At 37.1% G+C, this 20,000-nt stretch overlaps 2 long non-coding RNA genes across 2 annotated transcripts in view; one reads left to right on the forward strand and one right to left on the reverse strand.

The window, feature by feature from the left end:
• The window catches only part of LOC134481049 (uncharacterized), a 73,781-nt gene that overhangs the window by 27,712 nt on the left and 26,069 nt on the right, over positions 1–20,000 (reverse strand). Inside the window, exon 3 of the long non-coding RNA XR_010056237.1 lies at positions 13,208–13,243. This is a non-coding gene — a long non-coding RNA (uncharacterized LOC134481049). The remainder of the gene's footprint in view (positions 1–13,207; positions 13,244–20,000) is intronic.
• LOC103693508 (uncharacterized) overlaps positions 16,934–20,000 on the forward strand; it is a 490,050-nt gene continuing 486,983 nt past the window's right edge. The window contains exon 1 of the long non-coding RNA XR_010056223.1: positions 16,934–17,619. This is a non-coding gene — a long non-coding RNA (uncharacterized LOC103693508). The remainder of the gene's footprint in view (positions 17,620–20,000) is intronic.

Raw genomic sequence — 20,000 nt, forward strand, 5'->3', positions numbered from 1 at the left:
CTACATGGAGCACTCTGGACACAGGAACCCAAAAGCAGACTGTGACAGGATACTTCCGGTTTCTTCCTGTGCCTGGAACTGATCCTGTGACATAGCTCTCTGTACCCAGATCACGCTGGGAGGACAGTCTCCAGGAGTGCAGACACACAGGCTTATAGGAAACTCAAGCCACTGTCAGAGACAGCAAGACCAGCTAACATCAGAGACAACCATATGTCCAGAGGCAAGTGCAGGAACCTAAGCAACAGAATCTAAGACTACTTGGCATCATCAGAGTGAGTCCAGTTCTCCCACCAAAGCAAATACTGCATATATACCAGAAAATCAAGATTTGGATTTAAAGTCACATCTCACGAGGATGAGAGAGGACCTTAAGAAGAGCATAAGTAACTCCCTTAAAGAAATCCAGGACAACACAAGTAAGCAAATAGAAGCCCTTAAAAAGGATCACAAAAATCCCTTAAAGAATTACAGGAAAACACAACCAAAGAGGTGAAGGAATTAAAAAAAAATACCTCCATGATTTAAAGATGGAAATAGAAACAATAAAGAAATCACAAAGGGAGACAACCCTGGAGATAGAAAACCTAGAAAAAAAGATCAGGATTCATAGATGCAAGCATCACCAACAGAATACAAGAGATAGAAGACAGAATCTCAGGGGTAGAAAATACCATAGAAAACATTGACACAATAGTAAAAAAAAATGCAAAATGCTAAAAGCTCCTAACCCAAAACATACAGGAAATATACAGGACACAATGAGAAGATCAAACCTAAGGATAATAGATATAGAACAGAGTGAAGATATCTAACTTAAAGAGACAGCAAATATCTTCAACAAAATTATAGAAGAAAAATTTCCTAACCTAAAGAAAGAGATGCCCAGAAACATACAAGAAGTCTACAGAACTTGAATTAGATTGGACAAGAAAAGAAATTCCTCCCATCACATTATAGTCAAAACACCAAATACACAAAACAAAGAAAGAATATTAAAAGCAGTAAGATAAAAAGTCAAGTAACATATAATGGCAGACTTATAAGAATTTCACTAGACTTCTCACCAGAGACTATGAAAGCCAGAATATCCTGGACAGATGTCATACGGACCCCAAGAGAACACAAATGCAAGCCTAGGCTACTATATCCAGCAAAACTTTCCATTACCACAGGTGGATAAACCAAGGTATTCCATGACAAAACCAAATTTACATAATATCTGTCCACAAATCAAGCCCTACAAAGGATAATACAAAGGAAAATTACAACACAAGGAGGGAAGCTACAGCCTAAAACAATCAAGAAAGAAATCTAATTGCAACTCACCCAAAAGAAGATAGCCACACAAACATAATTCTACCTCTAACAACAAAAATAATAGGAATCAACAATCATTGGTCCCTAATATCTCTCAACATCAATGGACTCAATTCTCCAATAAAAAGACATAGACTGGATAAGGAAAGAGGACACAGCATTTTGCTGCATATAGGAAACATGCCTCGCGAAAAAGACAGACACTATTTCAGAGTAAAAGTCTGGAAAACAGTTTTCCAAGCAAACGGTCCCAAGAAACAAACTGGAGTAGACATTTTAATATCGAATAAAATAGACTTTCGACCAAATGTTATCAAAAAAGATAAAGAAGGACACTTTATATTCATCAAAGAAAAAATCCACAAAGATGAACTCTCAATCCTGAATATCTATGCTCCAAATGCAAGGGCACCTACATTCATAAAAGAAACCTTATGAAAGCTCAAAGTACATATTGCACCTCACAAAATAATAGTGGGAGACTTCAACACTCCACTCTCAGCAATGGACACATCAGGGAAACAGAAACTAAGCAGACACATAGAGAAACTAAAAGAAGTTATGAACCAAACGGATTTAACAGCTATCTAGAGAACATTTCATCCTAAAACAAAAGAATATGCCTTCTTCTAAGCACCTCCTGGTACCTTCTCCAAAATTGACCATATGATCTGCCACAAAACAAGCCTCAACAGATACAAGAATATTGAAATAATCCCATGTATCCTAACAGATCACCATGAACTAAGGCTGGTCTTCACTAACAAAAACAAAAATCAAAACAACAAAATAAAACAACAACAACAAAAACAAACAAAAAGCCCCCATATACATGGAAGCTGAGCAATGCTCTACTCAATGATAACTTGGTCAAGGAAGAAATAAGGAAAGAAATTAAAGACTTTTTAGAAATTAAAGAAAATGAAGGCAAAAAATACCCAAACTTATGGGACACAATGAAAGCAGTGCTAAGAAGAAAACTCATACCTCTTAACATCCTAAGTATACTAATAGGCTTAAAAAATACATAACAGGATAAAGTAATTGATGGGAATACCCATTGTGAATGGAGAAAAACAACCCATAGAAAAGGAGAATAGTGGGAATGGAATATGCTCATAAAATTAACAAAAACAAATTGACATTACATTGTAAAGAGTGAATTCAAATGATGTGTCATGGTTTGGAGATCAATGTATACAGGAAGTGCCCAGGCTTCAGCGTGACATTGCACATCGTCATGTTTGACATCATGCTTGAATTGGTAGCATTAAGAATAGATGGGATCTTTTTACTGAGTATGAAATTGGCCTTTGGAATGACTCCTGATGATCACAAAAGGAAAAAAAAAGAAAACCAGAAGCTACTTTATGGTGGTGGTGTCATTAGGTTGAGCATGTCTAAGACATAGACTGCTTCCTGTGTGCTCTTTACTTTTATAAAATTTTTGCAGAATTCTCCCTCCATTATCCAAGCAAAACACTTGGTAATCACAGGTTCAGACTTTTATAAAGCCAATGACAAAGATGCAGGTGAACCGGGTGTCTTGGTTGGGGACCTACAAGAAGACAGTGTCTGCATTGACCTCTTTTTTTCTCCACCTTTATTAAATTGGGTATTTCTTATTTACATTTCAAATGTTATTCCCTTTCCCAGTTTCCAGGCCAACATCCCCATAACTCCTCCCCCTCCCCTTCTATATGGGTGTTTCCCTTCCAATCCTCCCCCCATTACTACCCTCCCCCCAACAATCATGTTCACTGGGGGTCCAGCCTTGGCAGGACCAAGGGCTTCCCCTTCCACTGGTGCCCTTACTAGGCTATTCATTTCTACCTATGAGGTTGGAGCCTAGGGTCAGTCTTTGGGTAGTGGCTTAGTCCCTGGAAGCTCTGGTTGTTTGGCATTGTTGTTCATATAGGGTCTCAAGCCCCTTCAGCTCTTTCAGTCCTTTCTCTGATTCCTTCAACGGGGGTCCTGTTCTCAGTTCAATGGTTTGCTGCTGGCATTCACAGGAATCGGATGTAGATGTCTCCTGAGAGACACAGCCAGAATACAGTAAATACATAGGCAAATACCAGCTGCATTGACCTCTTAATGCATTGCTCTCTTTAGCACCCAGTCTTTCTTTCTTTCTTTTTTTCTTTATTAACTTGAGTATTTCTTATTTACATTTCGATTGTTATTCCCTTTCCTGGTTTCCAGGCCAACATCCCCCTCACCCGTCCCCCTCCCCTTCTATATGGTACAACCATTCTGGAAATCAGTCTGGAGGTCCTCAGAAAATTGGACATTGAACTACCTGAGGACCCAGCTATACCTCTCTTGGGCATATACCCAAAAGATGCCCCAACATATAACAAAGACACATGCTCCACTATTTTCATAGCAGCCTTATTTATTATAACCAGAAGCTGGAAAGAACCCAGATGCCCTTCAACAGAGGAATGGATACAGAAAATGTGGTACATCTGCACAATGGAATATTACTCAGCTATCAAAAACAATGCCATTATGAAATTCATAGGCAAATGGAGGGAACTGGAAAATATCATCCTGAGTGAGGTAACCCAATGACAGAAAAACACACATGGTATGCACTCACTGATAAGTGGCTATTAGCCCAAATGCTTGAATTGCCCTAGATGCATAGAACACATGAAACTCAAGACAGATGATCAAAATGCGAATGCTTCACTCTTTCTTTATGCTGTCTTTTACTTTTTTGTTTCTTACTCAGTAATTTATTTCAGTTTCCCTTTTAAATGACTGCTCTCCGATCCATTCACAATTTTCACATTACAGCACAGATTTGAAACCTGCTCAAATGTTACTTTCAATTATTCTATATACTTTTTTAAGTTTAATTAACTAATTTAATTTTACTCATGGATAATATCCTACAAGTTTATGCTGACATTTGTCCATCTTTTTTTCTGAGACCCTTTGTTCTTGTTCTTGTTCTTGTTCTTGTTCTTGTTCTTGTTCTTGTTCTTGTTCTTGTTCTTGTTCTTGTTCTTGTTCTTGTTCTTGTTCTTGTTCTTGTTCTTGTTCTTGGGGTCTTGTTTTTGTTCTAGGTCTTGTTGTCTTGGTCTTGGTCTTAGTCTTTTGGTCTTGGTCTTGGTCTTTTGGTCTTTGGTCTTTTGGTCTTGGTCTTTTGGTCTTTGGTCTTTTGGTCTTAGTCTTGGTCTTTTGGTCTTTTTTAGTCTTGTGGTCTTTTTTGGTCTTTTGTCTTTTGGTCTTTTGGTCTTTTGGTCTTTTGGTCTTTTGGTCTTGGTCTTTTGGTCTTGGTCTTGGTCTTGGTTGTCTTGGTCTTGGTCGTCTTGGTCTTGATCTTGGTCTTGGTTGTCTTGGTCTTGGTTGTCTTGGTCATCTTGGTCTTGGTCTTTGGTCTTGGGTCTTGGGTCTTTGGGTCTTTGGGTCTTTGGGTCTTTGGGTCTTTGGGTCTTTCTTTGGTCTTTGGTCTTTGGTCTTTGGTCTTGGTCTTGGTGTTGGTGTTGGTGTTGGTCATGGTCTCGGTCTCGGTCTTGGTCTCGGTCTTGTTCTTATTCTTCTTGTCTTCTTCTTGTTCTTCTTGTTCTTGTTCTTGTTCTTGTTCTTGTTCTTGTTCTTGTTCTTGTTCTTGTTCTTGTTCTTCTTCTTCTTCTTCTTCTTCTTCTTCTTCTTCTCCTTCTTCTTCCTCCTCCTCATCCTCTTCCTCCTCCTCATCATCATTATCATCATCATCATTTTACTTATTCACCTTACATCCTGCTCCCTTACTTGTCACCCCTTCACACAATCTTTTCCATGTTCCCTTCTCTTCTGAGCAGGTGGGGGCCCCGTGGATATCCCCCAGCCTCACACACCAAGTTTCTCTGTGGTTAGATGCCCTCTTTGGGTGGGTGAGTGGACCAAATTTTTCTTAATTCTAAATGGTTTTTAAGTTTTTCTTAAAATATATAATATATATTTTATATAATAGATATTTTAATATATATATCTCAAAATTCTTTAAACTTTAAACTTCTCAGTCATGTATTTGGAAACTATTTTATCATAAAATACATCTTAGACAAGTGTAGTATTTATTAAGAAGACTGAGGGAAATAATATATTTCAAGTATATGTTTTGGGCTGGACAGCAGTAAGAAATTCAACTTCATATCATCACAGGTCCACAGGAGTTTGTTCTGAGCCTGTAGTATTCCCACTGTATTCCTTTGCTGTTGACTTTATTGCCTTTCTATTTCAGGTGTACCGATTAAATCATAGAGAAAGGAACAGGATGAGGGGAAGTCCCCATGTTTCTAACATGCCATACAGAAACGGACGCCACAGACATTAGCATTCATTGCCTACTAACTATGGAAATTGCTTACTATCATTTGCATTGTTGTCAACATATACTATAAAAGCATGTGGAAAACACGCAGAAAAGCCATACCTATACATTCATTTGCCTGTACATTCATCATCATGAAGCTAAACAAAATGTTTGGTGTCATTCATGCTTTTAACATTTTACTTACTTTTGATTTTATTAGAGCTACAGCTAAGAAATAAATCCACGTTTCTTTTGTCAAACCATTTAAAGCACAGCCACTTTGAATACATTGATGCATATCCTCTAAAAGGTTTGAAAATTATGTTCATGAATACAGCACTCACTCACATATGCAGACGCCAGCTTGTTCACAGTCTGCCCTTAAATTCTACTGATGGAGATTTTATCAACCCTTTTCAAGAAAGGTAACTGCCTCATATTTACTTACTGTTTGAATGAAAGTTTGAAATTGTGTATAATTTAGACAGCTCAATATGGAAAGCTATTATGAATATTTGACAAAGTCTGCTTTGCCTTAAAAATCTCATTCTATTTACACAAACATTCAATAATAAATAAAAAAGTCATAAATTATATTTTTTAATGTTTCAGGTCCATCTTTACTTATGAACTGCAGTGTTGTTAAGAATAAGCCTTGACCCAATGTTTATTTTTGGAAAGTTTTTATTGACTTTTATTAATTATGTAAGAATTACACTTACATAAGTTAGGATTAGATTTTATTACATGTAATAAATTGTGACTTTATAATTAGAAATTACTTTCTCATCATCTGAGAATCTCCTCTTGGCTTAGCTTTAAACAGCTGTCAGAAATGTGAGTAGGGGCATGAGCCCAAAACATTCTTAATTTTAAATAGGGCTACTTAAGTTCTAAGTAGGTCAAAGCTGGGCTTCACTGTGGGATTAATGGTCATGTTCAAGAGAACAGAGAATGGCAGACAAGTAAGCACTATTTTTCATTAACCCATATGAACACAGGGCTCAAGACAACAGCAAACATTATTTGCTAAGGTTAAGAAAATGTGGACCTCAGGAAATAGCTTAGTAGGTGAGAAGGCTTGCTGTGCCAACATAAAGGCCTGAGGTTAAATCTACAAGATACATTTTAGTGTTCAGCATGGCAGTGTAGGCCTGTAATCTCAGCCTGGGAAGAGACAGAGACACACGTGTTCAGACCAGCCAGTCTAGATTGGACTCAGGGGAGAGTTGACCCAAGGCCACTTTGTAGAAAGCTGTAGAGGAGGTCTTCTGTCCTCTTCCTCCTTGAATCTTCATGGTGGTACAAATTTTCACACTCACATGCATATCCAACATACACAGTGCACCACTCATAGTATATGCACATGCCCTCCTCATGTGTCAGAAATAACTCTCTCTGATTGTAGCTCGTTATCTGTGAGTCACAAAGCTCCAGCCTGTACTTCTTGCCTTCCCTGCCATGCCCCAATTGAACAGTACATCTCTGTCTTGAGATGACCTTTAACCACTCTCAGAGATTTCCTTCAGTTTTCTATGTTGGGTTTTCTTGATTTTACATCCCATTTTTCTCTTCTGAGCTTTCTGACTTTGAAGTGTATATCACACTAGATTTTGAAACACTCTTAAAAATGAGTTGTAGCATTTAGCTCCCCCACATTCTCAGTGTACATCTTGAATTTCCCTTTTGTATACTCATTTTTGCATCATTAATTTTTATATATAATTTCTTTCTCCTTTTTTTAAAGATTTACTTTATTTCTGTGTTTGTGTCAAAGTATGCATGTTCCAATGGCAGCTAGAAGAGAGTCTCTGATTCTCCTGACCTAGAATTGCAGGTGGTTCTGAGCTACTTGACATAAATGCTAGAAACAGAGCTGTGTCCCTAGGAAGAACAGGAAGAGCTCTGAACCCCTTTTGCCTTCTCTCAAGACACCTTTCTTCCTGTTTGCATAGATATTATTTTTTTAAATCTAGCATCTCTGAATGACTGCTCCAGTACCTTTATTTTTTAACATATACATTTAACCTTGAAAATATTTACCAATAACATTTAACATACGCTACTTGGTTAGCCAGTTGTATCTACAAGCTGTTAAAAATAGTGAGTTTTGGTTTTCCTTTCTTAGTTACATGATTTGGTTTTAAAATTAGTTGAACGTTTGAATATTTTTGAGGAGACATTATATCTACTGAGTTGTATTGATTTCTATTTTAATTTTATTTTGTTTGTAGGAAATATAAGTTTGATTATAGTCATCTGAAGTTTGGTGAGACTTGATTATGGTTCAACACATAAATTCCTAAATGCGATATTCCATGTAAAACTGGAAAAAGTAAAACACTTAGTGATTTTTGAAGTATTCTCTTTAGTTATGAAAATTATATTGATTACTTTTGCTCTTGAAATCATTTTTATGAAAAAGATTTATTTTATGCAACTAAAAAAGTTGCGATACCAGATTGATATGCTGTAATATTTGCCATGCCTCCCTATTAAATTGAGTTGTTTGTCATTCTAAAATGTCTAATTTACTTTCCATAATGTTCCTTATTATAACTTTTACTTTGTCTGGGATCATTATCCTCTTATCAATTTGTTTATATTTTTTATTAGTTATTCAGTTTAGTATGCCAGTGTAAGGATGTCATAGGACAGCCTGAGGGAGTTGCCCCTGTCTTTTCTCCACATGGATAAAAAGGGTTGAACAGAGCTCCTTAGGCATTGCAGTGGGTATCTTTTACCTGCTGACCCATTTCCTTGCCTTTATCAAATGTTTGTTGTTTCATTTGTTTTTTAAATATTACTGTGATATATGTTTCTGCAGGCTTTTACTTATAAATCTTTTTACTCAAATTATGGCCTTTTCTAGAAACATGGCATTCAACCAGATTTGTGTATCTTGATTAGAAATGAGTATTGTGTTTAAGTAACTTAGTTACTGAGACTGTAGACTTTACATTGGAAGTTTGCTATTGTCTTTCAGTTCCATTTATTTGTTACTCTTTTCATTTTTAATTTCTTTATATATTGTTTGTTTGTATTTCATTTATTCTTATTCATATTTTAGATATATTTTCTTATAGTGATACAGACATTAGCTTGCAGATCTGATTATCATGTTTTGTGCTGTGTTTTTATTTGACCTTATGTTCTATATGAATTCCATTATTTTCTTACCTTCCTAGTGGTACAATAACCTTGTTATAATAGTTAAATGTCATTTATGCCCTTCTGCTTTTGACATTTCTTTTCCAGAGTTTTTCTTTGGGAATGACTGAAATACCACATGTTTTATTATTTTGATATTAATAATAATGTTACTTCTCAACACTTTTGTTCATGATTATTTTCTTTAATCTGAAGAACTTTTTTGTGGCTCTTGTATAGTAAGAGGGCATAAAGTTTTCGCATGCCTAAAACATTCGTTAATTTACTTTTATTTTTGATGGATATCTTCAACAAGTATAGGATTCTGTGGATGGGCTTTTATTTTTGTATCATTGAACACATTACATGTGCATTCATTAATCTGCTTTTTATCAGTGAGTGTGATTTTTTAATGTTTTATTAGCCTATATCTATAAGAAGAATAATTGGTGTCTTGTCACTTTAATACATTTGCATAATGAATGTCAGTCATGATCACCCTGACTCCACTGCTCTCTCTTGCCCTGCTCCAGAACCAGCCTTCCCTCAACTTCCATGCCTTTTTATATTTTAATGTGATTTTTAATCTCTTATGTTAAGATTTTTTCTTTTCCTTTTTTGTTCTTTTTTTTAGTTTTTAATATTCTTTTTATTGGATTTTTTAATTTACATTTCAAATGTTATCCCATTCCCAGTTTCCTGTCCATAAACCCCCCCATCCCATCCCCCCTTCTTCTATAAGGGTGTTCCCCACCCAACCACCCTTTTTTGTTTTTAATGTTGAAGTTTGTTGTATCAAAGAACAGGAAAAGTTGGTCAGGAAAATTAATCACAAAATTACTTTTTAATGATAACACCTTACAAAGGTTCTCCACACTTATCTCTATTATAAAATATCAATTATTATTGTGTAGAATAGTTGCATGTGACCATTATACCTGCATCAAGTGAGGGGTTCTCTAGCTTTTGTTTTACTCATTTGTTAATCAGCCAGTTAGTTTTCTTTTCTCCTTTCTCTCTCTCTCTCTCTCTCTCTCTCTCTCTCTCTCTCTTTCTTTCTATACAAACATGCTTTAACATTATTGTGTTAAACACATGAAAGTTTGCGTGAGAAATCGGACTTCCTGCCAATATGTGTGGCCGGTAATTTAAGTTTATGACTTTTCCCAGTTACTGTATTTGATTTATCTTTAATCCCACTCCTTTTGAGCAAAATGTTAACTTTTCCAGGATGAGACGGATCCCAGAACCCTATGTGTGTTATTGAGGATTCCTCTCCCATCCAGCATAACTTACTGGTGGAAGTTTTGGTTTAGATTTTCAGTTTTCAGGCATCTCTACCTGTGTTTCTTATAGTCTGTGCCTTCTGTGCATGGAAGAAGAGGGCCATGCTGACTTGAGGGAAAATTACATATGGATTTTGAAGATCTGGTATCATTTGTCTTTTTCATCCTGTGGTAAGATCAGCAGGTGTCAGGTACTCCCGCAGTTCCAGTTTGAGTGTACCTTCCATACTTAGTAAGACTCTTTCCTGTTTTGCCTCCAGTTCTCTGTACTAAAATTGGGAACTATAATTCAAAGGAAGTTTGGATGAATACAGAACTGGGTTGACATGCACGAGTCATTTCCCAAGGGCCACAGCACTTCAGTTCTCACATGTGATGATCGTCATCCAACCCTTTCAATACTATTACAGGAATTATACAGATATGTAAATTGATATTTATATTTTGTTCAGCTGCAAAGGTGTCTCCAATAGAGACATTTGTTAATATCAGCTACTCCATCCATGGTCATAACCAGATTCTGTCAGATGTTGGGGAATTACTAGCATGGCATGGTAGGTGTGATTCCTTGTCCATTAATTTTGGTGGACATTTAGGGAACCCTTTCTGGCGATTAGTTTTCATAGTTGCAGAATACTTAATGGGCTAGGTTATAAATGCTTTGCCAATGATTTAATTATTTCAAAACCTATTTCCTAAAACGTGAACATCTTGATATCATCTTACAAATTTTGTTTCTTGTTTGCATCAACTTTATTTTTCAATACCACTTTTGTTATCTAAATTCCCCTACCCCATGGATCTAATAGCTTTGCTAGTTTTTTAAATAATGTTAAAAATAAACATTTGGAAGTGTGATTTCTCTGAAGTAATTCTTTTTCACTATTCTGCTTCTTTTCCCATAGCATGCATTTTTTTCTTCCTACCCCATATTGTCAAACTTGGTTTATATTTCTGATTGAGCAATGGGGTCTTTAAAGGTCATAGAAATATTGTATTCATGATGAGACTTATCAACCGGGACTTCAAGCATGCAATATGGTTAATACTAATGATTTTTCTAGCACATTTTTTCTGTTATTTACTTTCTTATTCTGCCTAGTATGCCATAGTGTTTTCTGTGGGTAAGAGTATAGAACTGAGAATTATGTAGGACACCCTGGTCTATATGTAATCATCGAGTGGTAAAAATAGAAACATAAAGCATTGGTAACTTTTATATATGATTGTCAAGTCTTAACCCACAGGTTTATTTAAATGTCAGACAAGGGAAAAGATTTGAAGCAATATGTTTAGAAAGTGTGGCTGTGTCCCACTTAGAAAAGAAACACATTGAGTTTAATCATACTTTATCACCGTCAGTGTAAATACACAGTTATAGGGTGATTTAATCAATTACCATTTCTTGTTGAATTTTTGTTACATTGTTTGTCATTGCCCTTGCATGATAAATTGTGGAAAATTTAGTCCTATGCTTTAAAGAACCTTCTATTCCTCTTTCTTGAGATTAAGCATGTGAAGGCTAACGCTTTAAGAGCCAGCTTGTGGAAGAAAGCAGTGTGGGCAGAGTAAGTATTTACGCTGTATACATCTTTAGACTGCCAGTAGTCGGCCTTCATTCTTCTGTAGGAGGGAAAGGCGTTTGTCCACAAATGTGGGGTGGGTTTCCTGTAAATATAGTCTTACTGTTTCTTAATTGTACCTCTCTCTATTTTGATTTCCCAAAGCATCTAGGATTCATTTGCCATTAATTTTTATCCATATCTACTGCTGGTTAAAACTAGTTTTCCTAAACCTGGGTTCAGAAACAATCAGTCATTGTCATTCTACTTTCAGAGTGCCATCTTACTTTCCTGATCCCTCCCTTAAGTAAATAAAGGATCTCTTGCAAAGTTAGAAAGATGAATCTAATAGGAAGCTTTGGTTTTTACATATGCTACCAGAAAGTTTGGGTGGTGTCAGTTATTGGTGAAGGAAACAGGAAATTTTCCAGAGTCATACTGATGAACAGACATGGACTGAAACAATCATTCTCTTTTGAATATGACTAGTTCAGATTCATAGCAGTACGAACTAGAGGGCTAGCAATCTTTAAAGAAAAAGAAGGGCTAGGGTAATCTATCAGGTCACCATGACCACATGGTGTGCAGGAGAAAGATTCTTACATATGCTGGTGAAAAATACTGTGAAAAGGAGAGGGTTGATGTTCCAACAGAAGCCTAAAACCAAGAAGGAGTGGGTACACAACGTGAAAACCTGCCTAGGATGGTCAGAGGATGAAGTCAACCTCTATTCACACTGACAGCTACCTCTACCTCCTAGAAAGCCATCGTTGCATCTAAACCATTGGTCTACTGTTAAAACTTCTCAGAAGTCCTCTCTGTTTCACATTCCCACTTTTAAAGAGTCACTGGATTGTGGTAAAACAGTTCAGAAAATGTCCAATGATTTTCTTCTTGAAAGCACGGCTGGATAGCAACCTTTGTGATATCCAACCCTTAATTCCTCTTAGATACAGAGGGAGACATATTATAGTTTCTGGTTACTGGGATGTGAACAAGTTTGGAGGGCCTATAATCTAGCCACCACAAAAGGAGTAAGTCAAAAGAAACTGTGGACAATAAAACGTTGAGAGAAGCTAGTTGGCAAATTAGCTTCCCATCCTATTACCTGTCAAGCAGAATAGCCATGTGAACAAAAGTCCCTCATTGTCCCAAAGTGACAAGACCATGCTTCCTCTGCACACCGGTGCTGTAAGAGTCAACTTTCTTCTCTGTGTGTACTGATATAATCCATTATGAATGTTCCTTTTTATAGCAGCTTCAGCCATCATGCATCATGATGATTCAAGACTCATCACATGGCAGCATGGCTATGTTTTCATCCACTTCAACGTTATTAAAATGAGTTTTCTTAGTTGAAAATAATAATGGAAAAGGAGATGATATTAGGACCTCAGTGCAAGTCTTAGTTGAAAACATTTGAAAGGAAGACACGACTTGTGAGGGTTCGGAAGTTTCTGGATATGGGAGGGGATGAGGGAATGTAGTGGGAGATGGAAACAACAAACTTCACTCGATACATGTTTTAAGGTATCAAAAAATAAAAATTAGGGGCTGGGGATTTAGCTCAGTGGTAGAGCGCTTACCTAGGAAGCGCAAGGCCCTGGGTTCGGTCCCCAGCTCTGAAAAAAAGAACCAAAAAAAATTAATGATATTAATATTTTTTCCCTCGGGGCTGAGGACCGAACCCAGGACCTTATGCTTCCTAGGCAAGTGCTCTACCACTGAGCCAAATCCCCAACCCCCCGATATTAATATTAATTAATATTAATCCTTCCAAGTTTTCTGGTATTCCTTGTAATTTATGGGAGAATAAAAGATACTGATTATAGACCATCATAGTCACAGTTGTTAAAGTCCTGTGGCCTTTTTTAAATAAATAGAATATTCTTAACTAGATTCTTTATTAGTTTGCAACAGTTTTACTTGGGATATCTAGATGGCACTATTTATTATACTATACTAATGAAAATTACCTTACCAAAAATAATGCTAATTAAAAATTGAAACTTTTAGAAGAGAAATTAGCCTTACAAACCCGATGTGTAATAAACTTCACTTACGTGCTACACTGTGGCTGTGCTAAGACACACTACACAAATTTCAACTTGTGAATTCGTGAGCACACCCTGGAGTTAGAGCCATTTTGAAGATGAACTTTATCGTCTTCTGTGATCTGAATGTTTGTCATTGTTGAGACAGAGGCATACAGTGTAGTTCTTGATGTTAATTATACTATGAATATTTTCCATACCTATTAAACACAGTAAAGTTGTTTTGAAAGCATGAGTCATCTTAGGAGACTGACAAGTTGTCTTTTAATTTATTGGTTTTTGCATTTCATTCAGAGTTGGCTCTTCTTATAGAAGCCATTGTATTATTTATAAGGCTAAGATGACTGGCTGTTATTTTACGGCCTTACAGCCAATTTGCACTGACGTGACTCTTTTGATGAGATCATCACGATTGTAAATCTTCAGGTTATGCTTTTGATCTTCATAAAGAAGTTTGCTGGCCTCCATCTTGTGAGCCCAGATGGCACTGGCATTCCCTCTGCAGTTATAAATGAATGTCTTTCATCTTAAGGGAGTAGGCCATCAGTTTCTTATCTGTAGTAAAACTCAACCAATTAAGACTATTCTGACAGTGGCAGGTCAGAGCTATATTTTTAATAAGGAAGGCAAGATGAGGGTAGAAATAGACCAGATCAGTTACTAATTGTCGCTGGATGTCACATATCTGAAATGAGTCTTTTAAATCTGTAACTGTAAACTAGGTCTAGCTTACCTAGTAAAAATAATTCAAATAAGTTTTAATTATAAAGTTATTTCACATTTAGATGATATAATAAGATATCACCATTTTAAACAATGAGTGATGTATGAGGAAGTTAGGAAGAGCAATACTGAATTCACATATACCTGATAACACAAACAGGATTGCTATGAACTTGCAGGACTTTACGCCTTGCGAGGTACATAATTTTGTGTTTATGATATTCATGAGGTTATAAATACCTGTTAATTTAAGCCGGTCAAATATGGATAATCAACTAATTTTGTTTAAAGTTATACATAGTTAATTTCTTTACACACACACACACACACTCCCCAAATTCTGTAATATATTGTTTGCATTATTGCAATTTAATTTTTTTGCAATATTTTCAGATTTTAATTTATATTTTTACTTAAAATTATTATTAGCAGTTATGACTTCCTTTACTTTTCTTAATGCATCATGAGATCAAACAATTGAAATGAGTAGGTAGATGAATACATCCTTGAAAAAAAAAGCAGCCATAGCTGTACATATATGTGTCATATGTATGTGTACATGTGAATGTGTACACTTATGTGAATGCATATAGACATGTGTATGAATATGTGTATGTAAGAGCAGGACCGAGATAAATAGCATTAAGATTATATAGTTAAAATTAATTTTTTATATAGTAGTTTCCATAACTTTATTAAATATTTAGGGAAACTCCATTTTAATAGAAAAATCACCAATACAAATAGCAAGAAGTTTAGCTAATTTTTTTTCCTTTTTCTTCAACCCACTTAGCAAATAACTAATTTATACCTTTTCTTTCAGGTCTTATTACCTCAAAGCATGTACCAATTCAGAAACAAAATGTTATATTTTCTTATAATATTAGTGTTGTTTATGATTGAGCCTTGTGATCTCTCAGTCTTATTAGTCTTTTATCATCTCCTTCTTTCTTACTCTAACTTCATTTTGGGAAGTATAGACATGAAGACGCATGCTTTTCTTTTAAGATGACGGTAGCACTTAGTAAATGCCACATTAAAATACGGTACTCAAAAAGGGACTTAATTCCATATTTCATAGTTTCCATATATTACAAGAGGATTATGAAATAAATATTTATGGAATGCTGCTTGGCCTCTTATTCTCCAGTATGGATGTATAATATATACATGTATTCATGTGGGTATAAATGAAGTACTTTTTTTTTAAGCACCTGCCTTATTGATGGATTCCAATCAATACAGGTAAGTGTGGATAAAACACCACCTGAAAAAAATAGCCAGTATTTCAGTTACTGTTCTAATTTGGAGAGCAAAATAAAACAGGCATGAAATGTCCTCATATATCTTTCTGCCTATATCCTATACCAATGAGCACGTCTGTAAGATAGATCCTGTCTTTTCTTCCTCTGCTGTAGAAGCATTGGTCATTCTGCTCTTCTGTTCATGAGTATGTACATATGAAGTGCACAGAAATACTAGCAGTTTGCCCCAAGACCGTGCTATAATATATTGATCTTACATAGTCATAGAAAATTTAATTTTTAAGCAGTCAAATTAGTGCTGCAAGATATGCCAGTTGCGTGACGTGGAAATGCACAAATGGAGCGTATGCAGATGCTCACAATTGAATTGCACATAAATGAGCATCTAAGCATAGCTGCAGACAGACGTGTGGATTACTTAGCTCCTTTACTCTGATGCTTAGTGATACAGAAAAATTCTTTAGCTCCTTAATTACCTTTTATTTGCTGACTAGATTCTACCCCCACAGCTCACACCAATAAATAACCAGACTTATATTTAAATCACACACACACACACACACACACACACACACACACACACACACACACACACACCCCACATACTTTTGCTTTGGGGCAGAAAATGATGTCTACATTCACCCGAGTGTTTTGGAGGAAGCATTAAGATTTTGGAAGGAAATAATCAGTGGATTTCATTCCTGAAGTAAGCCAGCATGTTCGTGCATATTCTTTCTGCATACATGCCTATGCGTCACTCAGTGCAAATAGAGCTCCTGCAGCTTTGGCGCAGTAATTAGATTGGTGTAATCACAGTGAAATAAAGACAGCCGCACTGATAATTTCACAGTGAATATTAAAGACATATGTGCCTTCCAGTGTGCAATAAATGAACCTGAACTCCTGTCAGGGTCTAGGAGGACAGTGTGGCCAATGCACCTATTGTGTCCCTGCTGCAGAAAGGAGCCTGCCGATTGGCCACTGTCTGCAGCACATAGCACTGGCTTGTTATAAAGGACTTGTCTAGGGGAGAGCCTGTAGGTACTCCATTGTCTGGTAAAGTTCATATGACTGCATTATTTTGCAAGGGGGGTGGTGGTTGTGGTGGAGGGAGAGCTTGGAGGGGGTATCAGCTCAACTGTAAAAGCTATACAGATATATTCTCTCTCTCTCTCTCTCTCTCTCTCTCTCTCTCTCTCTCTCTCTCTCTCTCTCTGTTTCTCTCTCCCCCTCTCCCTCTCTGCCTCTCCATAGATCATCTCTGCTTTATGCCCTGTCTCATTTCGCATAGCTAAAAAAAAGAATGCTAATTAAGATCCCATGTCTTTACCTGAAAATAATGACTTGGCTGTAATTAGAAATCTGCTGAGAGTTTAAAATTCTGGTAGGGGACCAAAAGCATCAGTTATGGTGATTAGGAAGAAAATGAAGAAGTATGTTTCTGTAATCAAGGTAAACATGGGAAAAGGGGATTCCCCCATCTTTTTTTTTATCCAATTTTAACCAATGGTATTCTGCTGCAGATGAGAAGATACTGTGTTTCAAAAACGATTTTAACCATCAAATTGAAAGAACACAAATCAGTAGCAATAGAAGCCTTAATCCTCCTTAGGATGCAATTCAGATGAAAGAACTGCTTTTATTTTTCTTTTTGTATGTGTGTGTTATAGATGGATCTGAGAACGCTGTCTGGGCTTCGTGCCAAGGGCTGGTATTCACTCAGCAACGACGGCCTCACAGAGGAGCTGTGGGAAGCAGGAGGGAGAGCCTCTCTTAGGGTGCCACTACTATGGAGACACAGCTGGGCTGAACAAGATTTGCTTCAAACGACAACAAGAGAGACAGAAAGTATCTGATTCAACCGCTGCCCAGGCAGGCAGGCACCAGAAGAGCTAGCAGCCAATCCGGCCATGCTCGAAGCCAGTCCTGCAGCTCAGCCAATCAGTGACATCATTGGTGAGAAACTCATTTACATCATGCAGTAATGAACTTTGTTTAACATAGCCTTCTCCTTTTCCTGTTACCCCTCCCCCCTCAAGATTAGGTTCTACCATTAATTATTCTGGTGGCATAATTTAAAATGCTATGTGAAAATGTGGCTACATTCTTTCTGGTAGCTTTTACCCAGGCTCCAACTGATGTCTGCAGTAACAGAAGTGGTTCTAAGTACAACGCTATTTTGCTTTGGTCTTGCAAGTATTGTCTTCTCCTTCTTAAAATGAAAAAAAGAAAAAAAGAAAAAAGAAAAGAATCAAAGAAAGAAAACCCCTCAGAAAAAATCCCAAACTTTATTAGATGGCACTCTCTAATGAAATACATGTTTTCTTCAAGTTGCAACTTAGAGCTGTACAATGTCATTTGGATTCGGGAAGGGGGCTTGGGGGAGGGCATGGAAGTGGTGATTTTTTTCTAAGTAATCTGCATCTTGGAGGTCCCTTTCACATTCTCAGATCTTATGTCGTAGTGACCATTTTACATACAGTGCTTTCTCCAAGGAAAAGCTTCTATGTACGTCTGTCAGATGAAGGAACGTCCACTCTTCTTTTATTCCATTCTTCCCTGCTCTCGGCCAACATGCCATCTCATTAATGAATAGAACTGAGGTCATTTCTGAACAAATCTCTCCCTTCCCATCGCAGCACAATGCACCTGATTTGCATCCATTTACCAGAAATACTGAATACAAGAACCAGCTTGAAAAGAAGTGCAGGGGACAGCTTACATATTATTTCAGAATATGACACAGCCATTTGTTTCTCGGGAGGCATAATATATAACAGCTGCTTTACTGTTTCTCTGGAAATGCCTGATCTCCATTTATAGTTCAATATCTTTAGCAAATTTATGGGATCATTATCTAACCAGAGTTGAGCAAATGAAATCATAGTCACAGAAAAAAAATCTGTTTATCCACAGAAAACATTTGAAAGCACAATGTCGTCTCACACATTTGTGATCTGTTGGTCAGGATAAGGTACTTTGTTCCACAGATGACTTAAAAAGTCCGAACTGTGCTGTCTGAAAAGATTTCTATTCGCTTTACAGACACCTAAATAGTGAAACTGGGACAGACTTCAGCGTGCTTTCTATTAATTCACTATTTATTCTCTTAATTCATTATTTCTTGCATTGTTGCCGTTAAAGGCATATGGTTGTCTAGAACTGATAGGAAAGGTCAGTTGTCCATTTTTATTAAAGGAAAGCTTCTTATATAATTATTCAGACGTGGAATTTAAAAAAAACACCAACAAAGGTTTCATAACTGTGCATGATTTTTTTAAAGAAGCTTAGCGAGCGCAATGCTAGGCGTAGTCACATGAAGGGTTTAGACAAGAAACCCATGGCCCCTTTAATTCACGAGGCATTCCATCATCCCATCATCAGTATTCAGGGGGCAACTGTCTGAATCAGTCATGAGCTCCCCTGCTGCAGATCCTGTAATTTGAATCATGTGTAATAATATATTATCCTACTGGGGGCCCTCTTTCAGTACGAAAATGGTTTCTACATTCTGGTATAAGAGAACTTTTGGCCGCTAGCCGACTTGCAGCCATTACTCACATGGACAGTCACAGTTGTCCCCCTTAAGGAATAACATCTGCACGACCTCGTCAGCCAAAGTTCTGCAGCTCCCCCCTTGTTATGAATTATGATTTCTTAGAATTGGGGAACGCTAGGAAAGCCGATGCTTAAAAGTGGAAGGCTGAAGGAAATGGGTGAAATTTTATAGAGCATGCCAGGTGACAACAGCTCAAACTCCCATTCCTTTGAATTGATGGGGTACTGGGTGGAGGGGAGAAGGGAATACACCTAAATGTATTTGCTTGCCCAGACCCTGCTAAAATGTCAAGTGTTTGGTGAGGGCATGGTTGTCTGTGTGCTTCTGTGGATATCCAAGCCAGATCCTATAAGGGGTGTGGCAAAATGGAGCTGAGGATGGAGACCACAGTGCAGGCAGAGGAATTGTCTCTCCCCAGGAAGGCTATGAAGTGGAGGAGAAAACACCATTCTGCCTTAGGTGTTAATTCCACTAACGGCTCTGATTCTCTTATTGTCACATTGATGAGGTCACTGAATTTATCTCTGTAAAGCAAACGCTCAGGTGACACCTTAGGATGCCTCTCTATGGAACATCTTTCTGTTTCTCAGCCACTGAAGTCTTCCTTTGCTCCATGCAACTGGTTAGGTCTGTATTTTGTAAAATCTTGGCAAATCATAGCCAGGTCTCCCCCTTCTCCCCCCTTCTCTTTGTATCTCCATTCCTGCATCTGTGGCTGTTAATAGTTTTATAGTCACATGTGTATATATGTGTGACTACACCCTTACAGTCGGAGACC

Source organism: Rattus norvegicus, chromosome 11, assembly GCF_036323735.1.
Source record: "Rattus norvegicus strain BN/NHsdMcwi chromosome 11, GRCr8, whole genome shotgun sequence".
NCBI classification, from domain to species: domain Eukaryota; kingdom Metazoa; phylum Chordata; class Mammalia; order Rodentia; family Muridae; genus Rattus; species Rattus norvegicus.